The sequence below is a fragment of the Amblyomma maculatum genome, chromosome 6 (assembly GCF_055883805.1).
Source record: "Amblyomma maculatum isolate TAMU_Amacu chromosome 6, ASM5588380v1, whole genome shotgun sequence".
Taxonomy (NCBI): domain Eukaryota; kingdom Metazoa; phylum Arthropoda; class Arachnida; order Ixodida; family Ixodidae; genus Amblyomma; species Amblyomma maculatum.
Genome location: NC_139349.1, coordinates 88,633,393 through 88,654,588, shown reverse-complemented (window position 1 = coordinate 88,654,588; position 21,196 = coordinate 88,633,393). Strand labels below are relative to the sequence as shown.

Genomic DNA, 21,196 nt, shown 5'->3' with positions numbered 1-21,196 from the left:
ACTTGCGTAAGATACATTCGTGCTCTTATTTTGTTACTTACGCATTGCGTACAGCCGCAGAGAATGCAGTCCCGATGAATCTCACTCGGAAAAAAAACAACGAAATCGCGCCAAAAGTAGGACAAATTATTCAGCAGTTCTCTTTTGTGTAGTTGTGTAGTTTTTTTTTGTACTGTTTTTTTGCAGTCAGTAGTTCTGAAGGATTTTTAGTTCTACAACGTATTTATATTTTAACCGCACAACATTTTCATTTATGACTGTAAGTATTTTGTTGTCGGAAAAGGTTCGCGGTCAAAAACGTAGAGAAAGCTTGTTTTGACAAGTGGAAATTTTCTTGTAGATTTATTGATTTGGAGGTAAGTCACAAATAATACTAGTATGATTTAAGACAAAATGAAAGCCAGAGACAAAGCACTCTGTATTAGCGTCGCATTTACCTGTTGTCAGTCTAGCGTGCAATTTCGAAGCTAAATTCATGTGAGTTTTAGTCAAACTGACTATTGATTTCTTTGCAGCTTATAGAGGTAACTAATTTATTTGCCCTTTCTGTCTTATTCTATCGTTATTCAAGATTTCACTGCTTCCAATGGAACTGGAAGAGTGCAGCGCTGCTTTCAAAACCGCGGCGTATGCCCGCAAGCGAGCTGAGGACCTCCGTTCAAATCACTGTTCTTGAATCGAGACAGGGAAGTTCGTGCATTTTTGTTTACTGGCTAGAGACCATATTTCGTTAGCATTTTGACAATAACACGCACACAGTTAATCATTTGGCCGTTCATTTCTTTGTAATGTATAGGACGCGCTTTCTAATTTCTATGTTCTGCACCTGCACTCCTCATTACAGTGCCGAATACGGCGCCGCAGTAAAGTTCACTAATGCCTTATTGTAGTTGCCGCGCTCAGCTCTGGAATTTTACGAGAGCCGCACGTCGTATTTTAACGATTCCTTATACCGCGGTTACACGGGCACTTTGGATCGTGATCAAGACGATTAAAATAGAGCTCGATGGGCGTCCGGCGTTGCTACACGGTGGTTCAATCATGATCTCCCGCGATCCTGCTTTACCGGCCCGAGCGCACTCGATCTCTCGTTGCCATCCCCGTTCACAGACATTATCCAAAAGGATAAATTAGAAATAAGGATTACTCAAAACATTATTATAAAATAAACCATTTTAAATTAAACAACTTAGGGCTTAAATTTATGTGGTTTGAACTGCACCCCTACTGACGCCAAGTGCGTGCTTTAGCAGTGTAAATAAACGTGCGAGCTCGACCTCGCTTGAGGCTGGCTTGTTTCCGCGTGTTCTATGTAGCCTGGCATCCAGCCTTTGTGCGGAATAGATGACACAGCGGCGACTCCTCCAGGGAAGCTGTGATCAGCAAAAGGAGGACAAAGGTTTAATCAGGCTTGTACATTACAAAAAAATATGGCCGACTTGAATGAGTAATAAAATACGAAGTAGGTACGTAGCACCGCTTATCCCCGTATATATTTCATACATTAGCACACACATCTGTAATTTATACTCTCTCCAATATCTTCCCTCAGCTCACGCAAGAGGTGGCCAGCAGTCACAAAGACAAACAGCGCCGGCGGTATCGCTTCCAAAACACACAACACGGACAAGCCTAAGGCCCAAACATTCAAATCGCTGCCCTTGGTCGGTTGCACGTGGGCGGCGGTTTCAAAGGGACGTATGTCCAGGCGTCTTCCCGAGAAGACACCGACAGCAGCCCCCTCTGCCGCGCATTCTCCCGAGCCCGTGTTTCGCCACGATTTATAGCCTCCGCACCCTTTCCCCTCAAATCTAGAGACAGAGCATTTAAGGCCGAAACCACAACCACTGCGCTTACGCTGTGCTTTTTACTGCTCTGGTTTGCCTCCTTCACTGCACGGTCGAAGCGCGACTTTTCCGCGAATCAGAACGAATCGAACCGACGGCGTCTCCCGTTTCAATGTTTTCCTATACCACTTTCGAAGAGCGGCCGCCTGTGCGACCGTCATAAATAAACTAGCGTTAAGCTGCCACTTGACCTTGGCCGCCCCTTCGGAATCTCCCCCGCGACAGTGGACCCGCAGTGAACACATCGTTTCTGAGAAAAGCCCGCAAACTTAACATCCCCTTGGAATGGGAATTCTTCGGAGCCGACGAAGGTGGTCTATGCTCATCCGCTGTCAGCTCGCTGCCAGCCTTGCGTGAACTTGAGCGTCCAAACGGCCGCGTCTCCGCCGAAAGTCGATTTATGGCCTCCGGCTTTCCGGTTCTGCCTTTGTACTTTAATTCAGCACGTCGAGCACGGCGCACCTGCGCCGCAGTGCCAGATGGCCCGGCTTCATCCATTGTGATGCAAAGCAAACGCCCACACGCTTGTGCAACGCTGCCCAGTGACCGCCGCCACGTCCGCAACTGACGCGCCGTTCTCTCACTGTCTTACTCTCTAATGACGAATTCGAGTGGGAGAGCAGGCGCATTCGAGAGCACTTCGAAAGGGCACTCAGACAAGCGGGCACCCACCAGTTGAAGAACAGGAGTAGAATGACTGGCTTCCAATGGTAGAGTAGAGGAAGTCACATGACATAAAGCGTCATATCCGCACCTTTTTTTTTTCCCTCTCAAGTGTAGAGCGAAAGCATTAGCTGCGGGTGACCGGGTATTCTTCTTCCTCTTCGTCTACTTCATCTTCTTATTCTTCTTTGCTTTCTTCTTCTTTCTTTTCTTCTTCTTCGTCGTCTTTTTCTTTCTAGTCTCTTTTTTTCGTCGTCTTCTTCTAGTAGCTACGCCTCTTCACGATTAGTTGCGGCCACCCGAGGTCTCGCTTTGGCTGTCGTAGTATTGCTTTCGCAACAAAAGTGCTGGGAGAATGGCATGTAAAAAGGAAATTATATTGCAGGAAGGCTTATAGAAGAAAACAAGATGCTGACTACATGCTTCTGGTGACATTGGTTTAGCAGCTCACTCATTTTTCGCCAATTCCTCCTACATGTATGACATACTTGCGCTTCAGCACACAGCTGCTGTGCTATAACCTTCACTGTGAATAAAAAAATTATTTTCGTCATTTTGGTAACTTAACCTCAATACACGGAACAGCGTGCTTACGAATTTGATATGCATTCTGTGTAGGGCAATAAAGATAAACAAGAAGAAAATACCTTTTATATATAGTAGTTTGAGATGGAACTCTATATGCAATCCGCGATGCTATGGAGACCATAAATAAAATAGATTCCAACCCAGAAGCCCACATCTATACAGACTCCTTAGCCGCCATAAAACAACTGAAGAAAGTGACGAAAACGCTATGTGCTACCCAGGAAATCCACGCACTCAATAAAAAAAACAAAGATACGCATCCAGATACATTGGACACAAGACGATGCTGAGAACGCTGAGCAGAGAAAAGTTGACCACCTCACACACGAAGTTCCAATCACTAATGCGCCCCCCACCAGACTCCCTTTTGATGCCCGCTCTGCTGTTCCCATCTTAGCATCCTATTTAAGGAAAAGTACACGTGCCCTCATTCCCCCGTGTACATTCCCCCTCCCTCATAACTTGACGAGATTGGAGGAGTTTCCCTTAGAAGGATAAGAGCATGGGGCGGCCCTTACCCCGTCGGTAACATGCCGATGGGAATCCCAAGCAGTCATCGGACCAACCACATGCCCGAAGTGTTCCACACCAGCTACAGAAGTGGATGTTCGCCACCTGCTATGGACTTGTGCAGGGACAAGCGCATCAAGGACACAGATTCTGCGCGAAGTGGGACTAACCACAAGAAGGGAAGCGGACTTTTCTAAATGGCTCACCGACAATCCTAAGAACGGGAGCCTGCTCCAGTTCCTCAAGGAAAACCGATTACGTGAGTTCCTATAATATGCCTTATGGCAAGATTACGTACAAAAAAAAATATATAGTAGCTCAACTTCCTTGCGTTACACGAACCTTTTGGCCAGTCAGTTCAAGGGGTGATGTTGGACTGAAAACAACTGTTTTCAAACTGACAAGTCAATTCTATTGGCAATACTGGCTTTTGCATACCTATAGACAGAGCGGCATGCGTAGTCTCTGGCATATAACAATAACTAGTTTTGGATAAAAATACTGCCATTTTCTCTGTCCTCCTCCATATATTCACCGATTTGACAGAAGCAAGAGTGCAATATTCCTAAATATTTGTCCAGCTCGCGATTTTCGAAGTTTTCCCTTCTGACTCAACACGCACGCGGCTTTGTGCAAAAACAGAAAGAATAATGGGGAAAATAAGATAAAAACATACAGCGCAAAGCGGAAGCCGTAGTATGTCCGATCCTTTGCGAACCACAACTCTTACAACTAAGCTTATTTGAGCCATTTTATTGAAACCCCATCGGAATTCGTCTAGATTTAGCAGTGAAGTTGCCTGCATGGCCCCATGATCTACTTACTGCCAGACCCCAGACATCTGCATTTGCCCTTGGCCACTTCAAGACGCTGCCAAATTCATTCGCACCATCTTCAACGCTAGGCATAATATTGTTACTGCTCACAAAATCAATCAGTCCTATTATATGCCACGAACGTGTCTTAAGAACCTCGGACAACACAAAGACAATGGAGGTAGACGTGCTTAGCATATGGCATCACATGGATGACAGGCAGTCTGATTCGAGGTCCAATGTATATTCGTTGTTTCACCGAGGACTATCGTATTGCGTGAAGTTAGAATGCCAACGTCTGTCTGTCGACCTCACTAGGAATCTTGGGCATCATCGTGTCTTCTCACGATTCGCGCGCGCCGGGAGTGAGAATGTCGGCGTGATGGCGGTCCGGCAGCGGTCGTGTAAACTGACGTCGCTCATGTGCGTCACGACTGGACATCGGGCCCATCATCTCGCACTGGGCCCTCAGTCTCCGCCCAGAAATATGGGCACTACTTGACATGAGGAACGCGCGCGCTAGAGGTAGGGGGGAGGGGGAATGAGATTTTGTGAGCATGGGAGGAAGAAAAAGCTCTTAGGCAGAACGCCCTGTTTTAGCTCGCCCACAAGGTTCCTTGACTGTATCTATCTTGTCTACCAGGTATTCTTCTGCACTTGCGAAAATTAAAGTAGGTACGGGGATCAAGGAGACAAAAAGTCACGAGATGTCAAAACGTGTAACTGAGAGACAAATCTCTACTTTCCACTCTCCATCCCTAAGCGCTTGCAAGCGGTCAGTCCTTGCACTTCTTTTTCTGCAAGGTTAGACTTGTTTTTTTTTTTTATTCCGTATCATTTATTTTATGCCCATACCATCTTGGTAGACTCAGACATGCGTGTCGAGCCTTAGATTGACGTTAGCCTGTCACCAATTAGGTCTGGATCGTTCCAGTTGGGGTTTGGCAGCCCGCCGAAGCGAACGTTATTGCACTCCTTGTCGCCGCCAGTCCCTTATTGCTTTTGAGGCTATCATCACTAACTTGACATAATCACCAACACAGAGTGGCGGCAGAAAAGTAAACTGAATTTCGCGGACGTTTTGTTTTTGTACGTAGGAGTGATCGTTACAATTGATTGCGAGCGGCCTAAAGTGATTGCCGCAAACGACCTATACGTTCCAGTTAACGTATTCAAACAATAAAGGAGCACATTAGTTTCACAAAACTTTATCTAATACCATAAAGATTTGCAGGCTCTAATTGTGGCAGCATGGTTCATTAAGGCCTTCATTTTGAACGAGCTTGCAGTGCAGGTGAGACCCTTTACATATACCGCTCACCGCATTTCGCTTCGAATTGCCTTGTCTTTGCACTCCGGTGTCGTTAAAACAATACATTGTAGTAGATAAGCTTCCTGCTCTGCCCAGTTATACCTTCTCTGATTCCAAAGTCTTTTTGTGCTTTCGGAACGCCAAGCATTGCAAATTTCTTCATCAAACCATTGCTTCGCAGACTCGAAGAACACGGATTGATTGAGGGTAAGCTAACCTTCTGACAAGAGGTCTGGTCTTTTTTGGGGAAAATGTCTTCTTTAGAAACGTTCGCTAGCGCAGTGAGTTTCCCTTAACCATTAGTAATTTCGTGTAGCATTCGAACATCCCATTGTTTTCTTTTTCTCTAGCGTTCGGCGCAGCCATTCAAAACATAGCTACTTGTACTGGTTTGTTTCAGAAATAGTCAACATTGCGTGAATCTAAAAAATATCGAAAAGGCTCTAAATACTGACTATATAAATGGACTGCTTATTTTTTCATTGAAGTATTTCACGCAAAGTGCAGAGAAGCATGGGCCCAGCTTCGCTCTGGTCGACCTCCACAAGCAATTGTGGTGGGAGAGGTGAGGCTCCGGCTGAGATTTGGTAAGCATGAGAAGCATTCGGACCGTACGCTATTGTGGCAGAGCGCTGCCTTGCGCTCGAGCTACCAGTTTCAGTCTCCGAACGCGGTAGCCGTAGCGTCCGAATTCCTTTCGGCACTTTCTGCCTTTTCCCTTGAACTACATATATGCCGCATTTCTGCAGAGCCTCCTATCAGAGGACCCGCAGGCTCTTCTCTTCGTCCGGTTGGAGCTTCCTGGCGGGTGCTGCGGTATCCTGTTGTATACCCAAAGTAGCAGCGCTTTCCCGAAAAGGACAAGACGCCGACAGTTGGAGATCCTACGCTATCCCGTTTTCCCTACTTTTTTGCCTTCTTTTTGTGTCGGCGGGGTGACAAAAAGTACCGCCACGGGAGAAAGACGAGAAAACTAACCGCTATATTTTACCTGCGAACCATACTCAACGTCTCTGGTAAGCAGGGCACGTATGGCTAGAAAAATGTCTTTCCTCTTTCTTTAATCTATTTAGGTAACTAAGAACTAAACAAAGGGACTGCATCAAAGGCCGCTTTAGGAAATGCGTGACGAAAAGGTTTCGAACTGTGTTTCGGAGGCGAGCATTTCTTTCAGCTGGATCATTGCAAATGGGCCACTCGGCACAATAGATGGCTTAACTGAGCTTTTTCATGGTTTTATTTTATGAATTTAATTTTTTTCGATTTCTCCCATATTTGATAGATTCCTGTATACCACTTCACTCAGTGAGCGAAGTTCGAACCAAGTAAGAGAAGCAGTAATTGCAAGAGTCCGCATTCGTAGTCATGAAAACTAATTGCGTTCAATTTTTTTTTATCTGCGAGGCATAGACGTAGTGTACGGATAAATAAAAAAAAAATCAAAGCATTGAAGAACGAAGTAATAGATTCTCCAGAAAGAGTGATTTATTTACGGTGGGATCCAATGGCCTAATATCTGACGACAGACTAAACTACTAGCGCGCTGAATAAAGTATTGCATGAGTTATGAGTTATACATCGTTTACTCGCATCGTTTAACAGGCTACCGATTATGAATTAATCAACCTCGCCAATATATGCACAGGCAATTGATGCATCTAGAAAGCGAATCCTTCCAAACTCCACGCATAAAATGGTTCTCAAAAGAACACCGCATATGAAAGGAGGGGGGGGGGGGGGAGGGTTTGATTGTACAGCGTGCTAGAAAATGTCTAATCCGGAGCGAGAATTAAGTCTTTCATGAATGTAATCGATTCCGAAGCAGAGCTAACTGTATTGATTTGTGAACTGCGGGGTTTAACTTCTCGAAGCAAACCCTGGACATCGTGGGATGCCGTGATGGCTCTTGATTATTACAGACCACCTAGAGTTCTTTATCGTGCGTTGACATCGCAATGTATCCCACCGTTTTGGCATTCGAGAACGAGCGGACGTGCGTTGTACCGCTGAGCAGCTTATGCAACAAAGAGGTCTAAGAATATCGGCCTTCCAATAGCCGGTAGTGTCTTGGCCGGTCATCAGGGAATTGTGTGCTCTATTCGAGACCGGCCATGGTGAGCCAGAGCAATTCGGTGAAGCTCGCAGTCTGTAGGCATGAAAACCGACTCAGTCGTTCACGTCCTCGGCGCAGTGTTTTCAATTCAGTTTCAGTTCACTGTTTTGTTAAAGTAGCTCTTCAGATAGGTTGGATTGCGAAGAATACAGGCAGATGACCCCACAAAGTGCGTTTTTCTAACAAGTTTTGAATGTGTAAGTGTTTTAGGACATTCATTCGTTATTTTCTTATCAGCGCAGCCACTTTCACGTGCAGTAAAATCGGAGGCTTATGCAGGTCGGATAGTATATATGTCTTGTTCGGATCTCTATTTCGCTTTATAGACTCGTTAACGTTGTCGTTTAATTAAATTTTGTGCCCACGTTCGGTCGCTTCCTTACATTTCTTTGTATATCTTTCCTGTCAACTTTTCCAGTGAGCGTGGGTTGTCTTCGAGAAATGGCATAAATTTAGTTTCAAAGTGGCTGGCGGAGCTCAAGTGAACGAGAATAGTTTTTGAAGTCAGGTTGCAAGGGTTAATGACCACGGAGATGAAAAAACTAATCTTCAAATGAGACAGAACTAAAACTTTCGGTCGATATTCTTTTTAATGGGTAAGCATTATTTGAATGTGTTTTGAAGGTCGTGGCACCAAAAAGTTTTCGGCCGGATTACGTTCTAACGAAGCGACTGATAAGAAAATGAGTGATTCACTATAGAGAGAATAAAAAATCTCAATATATAAAAATTTGGTCGATGCAGAGTAATGAGTAATTAATTAGAGCCAATGAAATCAATAAGATGTAGAGTATGTCGTGTCACCAGTGAGGGGATTACTTTAAAACTAAACAAATAATAAGGAAATGAATGGCTGCACTAAATTAAAAATGAAAAAATCTCCCCAGGGAAAAGTTGTGGCGTATGCAGAATATATTGTTAACAATTATAACCAATTAAGTCAATTAAACATCGGGTATGTGGTGTCACCAGGCGTTTCGCCAGTATTGCGTTCGAACGGAACGAGTGATCTCGTTACGTAAAAATTTGATGCATGCAGAGTAATTAGGTAACTAATTAGAACCAATTAGGTCAGTTAGACGTCCGATATGTTTTCAAAGTCGTGTCACCTGAAATTTGTCTGTAGAAATACACCAGCACGAAACGAGGTACAAGAAAACGAATGGTTCCACTAGATAGAGGACAAAAAACTCTCACTGGGAAAAAGTTCGGTACATGCAGAGTAATTAGTAAATAATTATATTCAATTAGGTCAATCAGATGTCGAAAATTTGAAGGGGGTAATGCCGATGTGCAAGGGTCAGTGTCTGTTCCTTTTTTCACAAAGAATGCTTAGGCATTCCCCTAATGCTGGTGCCGCTGTTCTTGCAAATGTTTATGTGCTTCTGAAAATCTGAAATACCGATTGACGGCCCTGAATCGCCATTGCATGTAAAAGAAAAGGGGAGAGCCTAAAGTGTAAAAACATATCAAAACAGAAGTAATCGAAGCCGTCACCTGCTGAGCAATAATAGAAGTTACGCGTGGAGTATATACTCCCTAAGTAAAACTAAGCTCATCAAGAGTGTAATATGAGGCTAATGTGACTGAGCTTGCTCCTCTCTGGTGCTAATTATAAACGGGAGAGGACAAGATGACATGTAAAGAAGAAGGAAAGAATGCGAAAGACACTGACAAAACGGTTGCAAAAATAGCTCGAGAGCAGCATCAGGAAGGGAACAAAGAAGGAGAGAGAAACAAAGCAAAGAGGCGGGTGGGAAAGAAGGCTCTTTGGACATGAAGGCAATAGAAGAAAACGAGAAGGGGGCGACAAATGTGCGAGCAGCATTGCTACTGGAATTCAGCGCGGTTCCTGCGAAGTAGCTTGCGGGTGGCAAGTCTAATTACGACCCGAATTGTTCTCTTTTTGTAGCTAATCTTCACACATTCGATACCGTAGCAAGGGCGAGGGCAAATGGCTCACTCATTTTCACTTCAAACTATCTATGCATGCGGGAAAGAAAGAAACTAAATTAAAAGATGAAACGATAGAAGAAGGGAAGCAAGGACGGAAAGAGGGCAGGAGGCTATAGTGGAGCGGCGTAACAAATAAACAGCACTGGGTTGTGCTCGGAAGTATGCAATATGCAACTGAGCGGAACTACACGCGTTCGCCTTTTCGCGCAGTTGTGTGTGAAGCCTCCTTCTCTGAATAACAAGCCGTGAAGCTAAGAACTGCGCTACGTGGCGCGTCCCCTACACCCGCAACGGCGATTCGACATGTTTGATGTTTTGAAGAAACCTGCGTGCTCTTAAAGATTCCAGCATGTGAGTGCCTGCATAAGTACATAATTGGCAGCTCTGCCGCAGCCGTCGGGTGCAATGTGAAGAGGCTGTTGTGGCTTTTGTGTTCGTGTTCAGGCTGTCGCATTACCTCACCTAAGCAATACTAATTGTCTCTAACAACTTTTTTTACAGAAAATTGACGTAAGTATGACAGCCAATCTGTAAACCTTGAATGATAGCTCAACATATTTCCAATCCCGCCCCATTACGATACTATTCTCACGTTATTCTCTCAATTCTATTTCCGCGCAGTTTCTGAAAACTGAAGTCCAATTCTTTCACATACCGGCTAAGGCAGAACAGGTGTCTTTTGCTGCGTGTAGAAACATAAAAAACATATGCACGCTCTTTAATTACGGCTGTGGTAGCATTGACACATCGCTTATCAAAACCTTCAGCGAGTTTAAAAATGCATGCCGCCAACATTCTGTTAATACTTGCGCCTTAGAGGAATCCGAAGTTTAAGGCACTTTCCTGAAAGCGAATTCGAAAACAGACTAACCGAGCATCAAACTTGGCGTTTATTTCCTGTTTGTGTTTACATTTCTAGAAGCAGACAAATCGATCGGAAAAACGGCGTTGATAAATCTGCAGAATAGACCAAAGTATTTACGGTTTTTTTTTTAAACGAAAACTGTATATGAGCATCGATCAAGCGCTGTTACTTTGAAAAACGCCCGCTATTTTCTGCACACGCGGTGCCGCTGAATGCGCGTCAGGTTGCGCTGCAAAAATGTATTGCTTAATAAATTCAATTTACCTGCCGAGTCAGCCCGTCCAGTCGTGTTCCCTTTACCTTGTACTGAGTTTTCCTTCTGTACTTCATCTACTGAAATGCCTTGTTCAAGTGATATTTTTCCACTTAGTTACTGAGAGCTCACCCTTTTCCACACACGCAGAAAAAACAAATTGTAGCGGCGCCTTGGCACCATTGAACGCGGAATGCAGGAAGACTAACCTAAATCTCTACTCTAGGCATCAGGATTGAGCTCTGGTGCCATTCTCTATCAGAATGCGCCCGTAAACAAATGCAATGCTTTTCAGCAATCGGCATTGCGGAGGTAAACGCGTATGCGATGGACAGAGCTGCATGCTTCGTTTGTTCGATTGAATCAATGCCCGCCTGTCCTTTTTCTGCCTGACGCATCGTGCATTTTAGGAGTAAGTCCCACTTCATATGCGGAGCTAGGTATCTGCCAAAATATCTGCCGGGATGGTTTTGCATTAACGAGGCAAACATGATGTTTAATTTCTCTCGTATTTCTGTCGGGCAGAACACGTCTTCTCGTCCGACCGAATTTCTGCTGCACCACTCTAGCTTCTTTCTTTAATTATATGTCCTTGCAACTAGTTTTTTCCTGAAAGCACTCTGCTCTTATTTCGTCTGGCTCTTTCCCAGCCCATTTTTCTCTACCACTCTCTCTAAATTCCTTTATTTTTTTGCCTTTCCTTGCACTCTGTGTGGAGCACTGTGCAAAGTGAGGCGCAATGGAATGTTGACATGTGCGAAGCTCAGCACCTAGACGGAAGACGAACGGCATACGGCAGGAGAAAACGCTGCTGTTTTTTGCCCTCCCCGACGGCGGGCCGCAGAGGAGAAAGGGAAGTGGGGAAAAGTGACCTTTTTAGTCAGGAGGCAGAGGGAGCTATCTTCGTGGTTCGCGCTATATATACTTTCACTCCCATTCAAATGGCTGAAAAGGCCGGCGCTTCCTTGTACACCTTCCTCCATTTCTTCTCGTCTTGTTTTTTCAAACACACACACGGGATGATTTTTACTTTTTTCAATCATTCTCTGCTATATCCTCTTCCCCGCTTACCCGCTTTCTCCTCATCGTTCACCACTCGAGGATACATAGGAAGCGAGCTACCAGGGCTCGTCCTGAAGTGTGCTCAAGCGGTTCCCTCGGTCCTTCCTGCCTCCTTTACCTGGCGCCGGATTTATCCCATTCGTTCTCTTCGGGAACAGGGGAAGAAGTTCCGTCAAGAATTGGCTTCCTACGAGCTTCACAGCTCGTAGGAAGCATTTGCAACACGAAAGAGCACTTGGCGAGATGCAGCTCCGTACACCTCCACCCGGCCACTAGAAAGATTACTGTTTGGGGCCGAGACAGCTTCAGACTACTAAAGCAGCGCTAGTGCATTCTCAGCAGTTAGAATTTGTTCATGTTTCTAACAGTGTAATTTTAGAGCCTATATTAAACGAGGTTAATCGAAGCGCAATTTGCGCAGCTCGTATTCGAGAGCAAGAAGTTCAGTCATCGCTCTATAGACATGTATCTGTTTTTTACAGTTTCATTTTTTTTTAAGAAGAGCACACAGCTGTCTACAGTTCTCAAAAGCAAAGTTTCTCTGTATTAATCTGGTGGTCGCCGGCTTTCATCGCTCTATAGACATGTATCTGTTTTTTACGGTTTTATTTTTTTTATGAAGAGCACACAGCTGTCTACAGTTCTCAAAAGCAAAGTTTCTCTGTATTAATCTGGTGGCGGCCGGATTTTATGCCGGAATATATTTATTTCTTCTTCGCCAAAATACCGGGTGACAGCAGTTTGCGCTTGAAATTTCGCTAGCAAATAAAATTAGTCTTTAGTCATTGCTTGAATGCCGGAAGCAAGCAGTGAGCTTCCAATGAATGTCACAAAAGAAAAGCAAACATAAACACACCATTTTAATCTCTCGAAAGGGCAATTATAAAGTTTCGAAAGCGAGGAACTGTGACATTTATAAATACAAAAATCAACTTTCTTTATTACAACCCACAGCTTGCGGACCAAGATTGTGTTTCTGAAGACATAAGTTGAACCACTGATCTGCTGCCAACTGCTGAGCAGCGAACATTTTCGAGTAGTTTAAAGGAATTCATTGTTCGGGAAAAATGAACGCATTCAAATAGCATGAAGATTTTAAATAACCTGCTACGTAATAGCATCAATACTTTTACCTCCGTTTGCTTTCTACAGGTCCACTCCCATCGAATTTGTAACGATCCCATGACGATGCAGTACAAAGGTGGAGCCCGCGAGCGTCGCTGCCTGATGTCGAACTATGTCTGAGTCGCAGCGTGAAGAAGCATCGTTAGTATAACTGTTCCAGGGGAAGCCTCTAGCCTGTGTCCACTGGATTCAAAAAGGGGGTGTGGGCACTCAAAGCAAAATTAATTCAAGCCTCCAGGAATCACAGTTAGTGCAACGTTATCATCTAATATTGTACAATCATGCGATGCAGCATGGGATGGCAACAAAATAAGTTTTCCTACACAAAACCCCTTCTCCCAACTGAACACCCATCAAAGCCCTCGATCAAAACAACAAGTCTTTGATGTCACTGATACTTTTCTCTTTTTGTGGATTTTCGCAGAACATGATAAAAGAATGTAAAAGAACGAGAAAGGGAGCCCTGACAAGCAAACCTTTGCCGGGGTTAAGCCAATTTAAAATAAAAAAAAGGAGCTAAATTCCGAAAATAAAAAATGTATTTTAGTGAGAACAACAGGGATGTAAGTATATATATATATATACAATACCATAAAATACAAAGGTAAACAGAGAACGCAACTATCATTTTGCAACAAGCAGTTCTTTGAAATACAAAAGGAGAAAAAAAAACAAAGACGCGAGAAGCAAAGCACAAAAAGATGAAGAGCTCCAGGAAAAAGGGAGGCATAGAAGAAAACGTCCGTAAGTAGCCAGACACTGCAAGAGCAGATAGAACAAAATCACAAAAATTGTGGATTAAGAATTGGCGACTACACAAACATTATAACTTTAAATCGATCATGATAAGCACACTACAGCTCTAGAAAGAAAAAAAAAAAAGTCTATAAAGCGGTTACCAAAGTCTGTAATGAAATAAGAAAAAAAGAGTACTAAAAAGGGTCGGGCATACAAAACAAATGCAGGTACAAAGACTTACAAAACGTCACGCATGAAATCCTTGATAGCTTGAGAAGACGTCCATTACTATGAATTTAAAGAATAAAATTCCATACGAATCGGGTGGGAGAAAGCTGTACATTAAAGGACACCGAAAAAAAAAAAAATACCTGAAATGCGAAAATATAATATAGCGGCCAACGGAAAAGAATTAAGGTAACATGAAAAGGGAGATGCGGATAAATAGTTGTATAAAAAAATGGTCAAAACTGAAGTGAACAAAGAACGAACAAGACATAGCAATAACATTAGTAAATACCAAATGACAGATTAAAAAAAAAGATAAGAAAATAGGGGAAGAAAAACAAAGCAATAGATTTCATATCAGAAAATAGTCCAATGCTCCACAAGCAATAGCCAAGTGTAAAATATGGATGAGGAAGGCCGCCGATGCGCTCTGCCCGCTTCAACGGACCTGTCAGCCTACTACAGCACACAGGATCATCACTTTTGCCGTACCGTCATTTCAACAGCGAAGGCTCCCCCACATCTTGCCGTAAGATCCGAAGTTTGTGCTAGTTAGCTAGGTTTTTCTCTCTACACTTAATATATTGTGTTTTCGTTCTAATAGAGGAGGTACATCTGATGTACGATGGGCAAATGCATTTGCAAAGCTCATCACGTCATAAACTTCTCTTATCGACAGAGAAGCATATACTTCCCGTTTTATACGTACAAGCAACACTGGGCAAATTCGCTCTGTCGGCCTGTCGTATCTTTTCCGCTGCGCGCAACAGTGCATTGAGCACGCGCGTGACGCTGTATACGAAGGAATCGAGGTAAATCTATAGCACATTACTGTCGCAAAATTGCCGGTGGCAAAAATATCTTCCTCTCTCTTTAATCTGCTTTTTCACATCGATGCTTGACTGGCGACAAGGAATATGACACAATAAGTAAAATAAAAAGATGCGATCCTCGGCCGTGGGTATATGCCATTACAACTGAGGATATCATGTCGAGCCATGCTGAAGTCTAGATGACATAATGGGGCAGTAAGTCAGCGGCATATATAAACACCGCTCGAAATTTATTGCTGTTTATTTCCCGCGCCTTCACACACTCTGGTGTTACATCGACAGCGCACAAGACCCCGTTATAGGCAAAACTGGGCGTAGTCATGAGTGTCGTCATTATGAGCGAAAGGTCAAATGCATGTATTCAGGAGCTCGTATTGAACAGGTAACATGGCCTAGCACTGGAATTTCGATGTTTATCCTAAGTTACGAGGCAACATGATATACTAAAGTTTAAAGGAGCTGCCAGTTGAGGTTGCTCATTTGAGTTAGGAGAGTAAGTTAAGAATTGAGCACTCCGGTCGCTTGGATGCCGACTCAGGCTCGCTGCTTCTAGTCCACGCAGGTAAACGCAGCCATTTATTTACTGTATCGCGTGAACCTTGACTGCTTGGCGCAACGGCGTCAAGCCTAAACAAAGTAGAATTTTGGAGAAGGAAATAACGTAGTGGCGCAATGCGCTGCTCGAAGGAATGTCGTATACTTGGCCGTTCTACTTCGTCGGACGCAACCTCGCGAATCAAGGTTCATATGCGCGAGATGAGTGAGTGAGCGAATAAACTTTACTGTCCGGCAGAAATAGCTCTTTTCTACCCCAGGTCCTCCCTTCTAGAGGAGAGGCGCCTTGGGGCAGGTGAGAATCCCCTGGATCACTGCAGCTTCTTCAGCCAGTCGAACCGCTAGTAGCTGGTGTTCCGGGGTTGGGATTTTCGGCAAAGCCTCCCAGTCTTCTCTACTATCTATTTTCTTTGGCCTGCCTAGGGAATGCAATCACCCTCATATTATATGGTTCAGGGTACCCCTCTGCACGCAAATCCTGCAGCTCCCATCTTCGAAATCTGGGAATATATATTTATTTAAGACCAAATGGTGGACAAACATCTGCTTCCAGACGCCTCTATGCCGTCATTGTTTTCCACGTAGAGTCTTGTCTGGAGAGGGTAGTTTCAAACGCTACCTTCTATAATACCGCGTCACATCATAATACGACAGCAGACGCCCTTCTTTATTGTAGCCATCCTCAGCGTTCTCATTCCGACCTGCTTGGCAGTACATGTCTCGAGCCAGGTTGTGAGCAGCCTCGTTAAGTTAAATTGGTTCAAAGGAAGGGAAAGGCGCCGTAACTGTCACACTTGCTCTGTGGACACCCGAACCGCGCCGTAAGGGAAGGGAGGAAGGTGGAAATGAAAGTGGAAGGAAAGGAAGAGGAAGAGGAGCCGTAGTGGAGGGCTACGGAGTAATTCCGATCACCTTGGGGATCTTTGACGTGCGCTGACATCGCACAGCACACGGACGCCACTTCGTTTCGCCTCCATCGAAACGCAGCCGTCGAAATGACCCTAAACCTAGTCTTTTGTTGCCTAGGCGAGCTGTGTATGTTTAGAATGAAAGGGTTAGAGTCGTCCTTCTTGCCTGTTAGAATTCCTACAAACACGTTTTCCACATTTTTATCTCCTAGGTCATGCACTAATGTGGCAACATTACGTATCAAAAAGGTAGTAACTCACGAGTTCTCCTTTTCATCACTATGGTAGCCCTTGTACCCCATTAATTTCACCTCCCCCCTGCCTCTTGCAAGACTATAGCTAGAGGCCTCTCCTCTAGTCTGGATAAAATCTGTTCGCTTCCGGTCATCTTTGTCTCCTTATAATGTGTGGAGTTGTTTTTATTAGATGATGCACCAATATTATTGTCGTCGACAATTTATTGTTCCGAAAGTAATTATCAGTAACTAGTTAGGGAACTGATATGTTGTTTATTTAAAATGTGTGTTATTTATAAATAATTGAACAATATACAGCGGATAAATAAAAACCTCGGCAGCTTCTTGAGGTTGCTTAGCAACAATCTCTACCTGCCCGACAACAGCAGGCATGCCCTTACGCTCGCTTGCTTTGTCACCTGCTATATGTTCCAGTGCAGCAGAGCCAGGAGTTCGAGGCTCAAGCGGTACTGTTAAACAAATGCCCTGTGTATATAAGTTCGTGGAGGTTTGGTTAAAACTGGAAGTCTACGACTGTGTGATAATGAATGTGTTGGATATTAGAGGCAGAAAAAAGGGAATTGTAACTGAACGAGCAGACACTACTTGTCGCCCATGAAAAGCCACACGGGAAACCACAGACGAAATGAATGCTATCCTGATATACAAATAAACTGGCGTGTCCTTCATAATTTTTCATTGTATAATTTTTTGATACTCAGCTCTCCGTTTTGCATGCGTGGCAGAATCGTCGGAAAGATAACAAGGCAAATTTTCTTCACCCCTTCATTATGAGAGCATGAAATACGCTAGCATTTTTTAGTTATATTTTTTTCGGCTTCCCCTGAAACCATTTCCAAGAGTGGTGGTCGCAACCACTCCTTATTTGACTTATTTTTATTCTGACTTCCCTTTAAACACTTCTGCTCAATCAGCAGCATCTGGAAAGTCCCAGTCGGGGAGACCCAGCCTACAGAAAACAGTGCCTCGCCAGAAACAGCAGCAATGGCACCCTATCTTCGGAAAAGTGCCAAGGAAAGCCAGCTCTCACTAGCGCCTCCTTTAAAACACTTGACGTCATCGTTTTCTAGAATTCAGGGATCAATACTTGACTCGCCAGACAAATGGAACTAAAGCTGTAAAATGGAAAAAATGAACAATAGGTGAATATAAAAGAACGAAGCGCACGATTCGGTTGGCGCCAAAAGGGCTTGAATTGCTCTCGGTTCGCGTTCTACCGTACCCCACCGATCCATCTCGTCGGGCTTGCGCTGGCTTGCATATTATTTGAGAGTGTGGTTTTTCGCCCATCTGTGCTCGATTCACTCTCTCCGCGCGTCGCTAGTTTTAGTTTTTCTGGCTGTTCTTCACGCCTGCCGTTGTCCCGCCCTCAATCGCATTTACGATCTCTCCAAACGCAAAAGTTTTTTGGGCGTGATTTCAGTGCCACAGTGAGTGATAAGTAGAGAATCTCTAAGAGAAAAGACGGGCAGGAAAGCCCAGTCGGCCACTGCCTATGTTTCGGATATATCGTTTTCTGGTTTCGGCCAGCTTGTCTTGTGCTGTATTGTTCACGCTGACTTGAACTATACCGACTTTCTAGCAGCAAACAGGCGTGCATGAACTGCACGACACGGTTCGCACTCATTTTTATTGCATCCCTGTGTTATGGTCGGTCCCTCCATCACGCTTGGTCGTGAAGCTAATAGGGTTTGAAATTTTAGTTGAAAACGCACTTCAAAGTGAAAGAAAATGTTTAGATGCTTTCGTCGCTGTAGGAGATTGAAAATATAATCCCTTGAATTATTCAAAGTTCTGTTGTCTTGGGGGATAATGAGAAGGATTATAGTGCAGGCGCCAAGCAAAAAACAACATAAATGTGCAAAGGCGCGAAGAGGATGCTGCTAAAAAAACTGCCGTCAACCGCCAATCCCATTAGGAAGAAGCCTCCTAAGGATCAGATTATGTATTTTAGTGACCGGTTTGTGTTTAATTAGTTTTTGCTTTTTTTAAGTAAGCCAAATCTTTACTCAGATTTTGATGTTAGGCCCTATAGTAAGTGTCTACCTCTCTTAGCGCATTCGAAGGCGCGTGCATGGCTTAAAACTGGACACGGAGCGTGTATACCGTTTCCTTTGCGCGTCGTTTTCCTCCAGGATCATTTTACTCAGTGACATGAGCCGATTACAGAGCAACATGTTAGCGGTCAGTATAGACATGACTATAACTCAAGTTGACTATAGGCGTGAGCAAGAGTAACTTTTCATAAATAGGGACGGCTTACAGTTCCAGTCATAAAACTTCGAGTGCGCAATTTTCGTCCCATTGAACGGGCTGATTCTTCAATGCACAAAAGAACAAAAAATTCTCATGTATAAACATTGTGTGCCTTCAATAAAAAATTTTGGCAAAAACAAGGACTACTGCAACCCTAAATGCCCGGAATAAACTTTGGCAGTATACGTGCAGAGTGCTATATGCAAGCTTTCCACTGCAGCAAGGCGCAGTACCTGTTGTCACCATAACGTGAAACGAATACTTTAAACTACAAAAAAGTCCGATACATTCTCACATTACGGCTAAAAACTCGATTATACAGTGAAACTGCTTCATTAATAGGTTCAAGAGCGTGTTTTAGTAATTCGCCAACTGTAAGCAGCATTGCTCACATCTTTCAAACACCGGCTATCTTGTTGAGGTCAGTTGCTTCAATATGAAAATAAAACTGAGCTTATATAACAATGTATATTAATGTTTTCAGGCAAAACAGTGTACCGCGCTAATAGGATGTTGTTATGGAATATTTAAAGAAATTACATCGGCACTCCGATGTTTTATTACATAGGTAACGGTATGTTTTTTACCTCCATTATTTTTGTCTTTTCATCCATCATCACGAGTAAGGGCATCTTACCGATATTTTGAGTAAATATATTCAGATTTTCAGACCGATTAACCCCATTTATTACTACAGCCAAATCTTCATTTCGCTTCCTTCTTTTACATGGTTTTACAAGGGATAGAGAGTGCGTCTTCCGGTATTGCACTCTCCCTTGCTTCCATCGATAAGAAACTTGCTGTGGTCACCCAAGTGCCACAAATATAACTGAAAGAGAAAACGTGACTACTAGAGCTCGCAGAGCGCTTTGTCTATATCTAACAGGTGCTTCCGGAGTATACTTTCTTAGCTTGTGTAAACTCTTAGTACTATAGGGCCCCCTATTAGCTAGGTGCTCATCACACGAAACAGGCCCGCAAATATTAGGCTAAAAATTTATAGTGACATCTCCTTTGAGCTGCAGAACGCAGTGCTACACGTGAACAATGATTCTTAAAATATCCCGTTAAGTTTTGGAGTTCCGTTGTGTGCATACGCAGATGAAGAAGCTATCTTATGACCGTCAGCATGTCGCCAAATAGTTATAAACCTGTTACTAAAAGAAAAGAAATTGAAGCATTGGAGAGCGCTAATCACGTTCCTGCACATTGCTTTGAAGGTATAAAGTAATAAGGTTACCACCGCGCAGACACCAGCATCTCTTACGTTCGAGAAAAAATATTTTGCCAAAGCTCTATGAACATTCCTTATTTACCGCGATACACCGCTCTTATTGCTGTTCGCCACACAACGCTCGGACCCCGCTTAGAGTCTGGCCGGCGAGACAAACCTGACTTCTGTTTAAGAAATGCCTACAAAGTTGGAGTTCATTAGAATATCATGAGGGGTCCGGCAGGAGAGTAGAGTCCGATAGGCCAGAAAGACAACAGGGGAACAAACATATCTCGATTGAACAACCACATGATACGAAGGGATGACCACACCTACGCAGAGATCACATAATATTACAAATACTTGAACTACAATACCAGCCATCACACGAATTCTTTACACATATCCGATGCCGTTGTTCGAAAAAAGCTCGAAACCCATAATTTCCCAAATAAATCTACACATTCCTCTCTTACCTCTTCCAATATCCAGACACATGTTTGGGCAGTACAAGTTAAACCTGTAATATATTATTACAATTGGCAGTATCTGCACAGCATGGTGCAAATTCACCAATTAGTAAATCAACCTAACCAAACTAGACGCGACCCTGGCCAGCTTGGAACCGAAGGAACATCATTAGCTCAACCGCCCAACGAGTCAATAGGGGAAGCCAATCAATGCTGTCCTGAACTGAGGGAAGTGAGCTGACCTGGGAACAAAAACTTGCTGAATGAACATGTTTCTTATCACCATCACAATGTAAACACCTCGTGTCGTGAATGCTGAATGCGAGCACCAGTGAAACTATAGGCAGGGTTTTAATTTAAAGAAAGCAGAAAACCCCGCCTATTGTCTCCGTCTGCGAAAGGCGGGCCTTCCAAGCACGATGCGTCGAGAGATTGTTAACGTGCGAAGAATGTTTGCTGTGCTCAGCTATTGTCTGGGATCTCGCTTTGTTTACCGCCCTGTTGCAGCTCAAATACGGCTGAGATCTTTTGCTTCCTTGCCTCATCAAAACACTGGAGTCTATCACGTATACGAAGGAAAGCGCCACGCTACACAAACTCAAGTAGAATGTCGTGGTATAAAGCAAATT

The 21,196-nt window shown here is 43.8% G+C and overlaps 1 long non-coding RNA gene across 1 annotated transcript in view; it reads left to right on the top strand.

Annotated features, from left to right (window-relative positions):
- LOC146186224 (uncharacterized) overlaps positions 1 to 21,196 on the top strand; it is a 136,541-nt gene that overhangs the window by 10,212 nt on the left and 105,133 nt on the right. The window contains exon 3 of the long non-coding RNA XR_014707848.1: positions 13,137 to 13,250. This is a non-coding gene — a long non-coding RNA (uncharacterized LOC146186224). The remainder of the gene's footprint in view (positions 1 to 13,136; positions 13,251 to 21,196) is intronic.